Raw genomic sequence first — 1,976 nt, forward strand, 5'->3', positions numbered from 1 at the left:
ATATATATATATATATATATATATACACATATTTCGATATAGAAGTTTGTTTTGAAAAAGCGGAGGCTTTGAAGGTTTGGATAAACCTTGATCTCATGAACTAGTAGGTTCAGGACATATATATATATGTGTGTGTTTGTGTGTGTGCGTATGCACATATGCGTATGTACGTTTGTGTGTACGCATGTGTGCGTGTGAATATGTTTGTGTGTATGTATGTGTGTATAGAGAAGGAGCACTTCGTCGGTTACAACGACGAGGGTTCCACCTAATCAGATCAACGGAACAGCCTACTCGTGATATTAACGTGCAAGTGGTCGAGCATTCCACAGACACGACGTATACCCTTAACGTAGTTCTCAAGGAGATTCAGCGTGACACACAGTGTGACAAGGCTGGCCCTTTGAAATACAAGTACTACTCATTTTTGCTGGAGCAACGTGAAAATAAAGTGTCTTGCCCAGGGACACAACGCACCGTCGGGAATTGAACTCACGACCTTACAATCGTGAGCCGAACATCCCAACCACTAAGCCACGTACCTTCATAAAGAGAAATACTGATAGAAGTAACGGCAGTGATGTACAATCCTGAGACAAAAGTTTATTTGTATCAGTTGCTCATAAAGATCCCTCAATAAGTATTTCCATCACCATAGAAATATGAGAACTGATTTAAGAATATCTCTATTCGCATTACGAATATTTCTGCGACAAAAACCATTATCAAGTGCTGTACTACAAACTTTAATGAAGCCCTGAAGAAAAGTAGCTGCGATAAACTTCTATATTTTCCAATTCATTACAATAAAAAGTAAACATAACCAATATCACTTAATTTCATTCCCATACCATAGAGTGAGTTCCACTCCGTTAACTAAACTCTTCACCTTACTAAATAAATTCCTTCTAGCTATGAATAGGATAAAACTTTTAACAGAAATACCATTAAACTTTCCTAAATTTTATTCTAGTATTGATTATATCTTCCAGTAACCCAATTCATATAAACACTAACCCTACAGAAAATTATATGAATCAGTCTTTAAATGCTCTACAAATTATTAAGATGTAATTGGTTCCCTAAAGAATTCGATCGAAATTCTTCGGTTAAAGACAAACAACTTTTAATAAAGTTCTTACGGCTGATTTATTTAAGATGTGATACAACCGTCACCATTATTCTTTACAAACGCTGCTACTCGATACTACAGCTTATTTTCGGAATATTCACTAATATATAAGCACCGCAATATGCTACACTAGCTGACATGAAGCATTGTTACCCGGAAAGCTTTTTTATAAGTGTAGAAAACGTTTCTGAGATCTGTATCCAGCAGAATTTTTTGCAATCTATCTGCTAAAGAACATATTTCGATTAAGAAAAAACTATAAAAACTCCTCACCCGTAAATAATAAAACGATAGCGAATATACAGTAATGCAGCTATTTGGTTGGCGTATATTTGTCTCATATTCAACATAGAAATTAGCGTATATGTTTACGCACCATTATAATTCTTAGCATATTTTCAAATCAATACTATGGTGGGTTTACAACATAGTCTGATATAACTATTATTGTACTATTATTGTTTATGATTACACACGTCCACGTATTTCTTGTGTCTACACTTATGATTTAATGGGTGCATGCTATTTTTAATTCATTGTATATTGTGCACGTTTCTGCATATATATATGCGTGTGTGTGTGTGTGTGTGTATGTCTGTGCGTGAGTGCATCAACTTTTATGTGATCAGGGCTGATGTGTGTGTATATATATATATATATATATATATGTATATATATATATATATATGTATATATATATATATATGTATATATATATATATATATGTCTGTGTGTGTGTGTGTGTGTGTAGATTTCCATAAGTACATACATACGAACATACACACATACATATACGTATGTACATAATTACATATATATATACATATATAACTAACGCATATA

The 1,976-nt window shown here is 33.5% G+C and overlaps 1 protein-coding gene across 5 annotated transcripts in view; it reads left to right on the forward strand.

Annotated features, from left to right (window-relative positions):
* The window catches only part of LOC106875510 (uncharacterized), a 337,304-nt gene that overhangs the window by 169,605 nt on the left and 165,723 nt on the right, over positions 1 to 1,976 (forward strand). The window lies entirely within an intron of this gene.

Source organism: Octopus bimaculoides, chromosome 3 (genome assembly GCF_001194135.2).
Source record: "Octopus bimaculoides isolate UCB-OBI-ISO-001 chromosome 3, ASM119413v2, whole genome shotgun sequence".
NCBI lineage: Eukaryota > Metazoa > Mollusca > Cephalopoda > Octopoda > Octopodidae > Octopus > Octopus bimaculoides.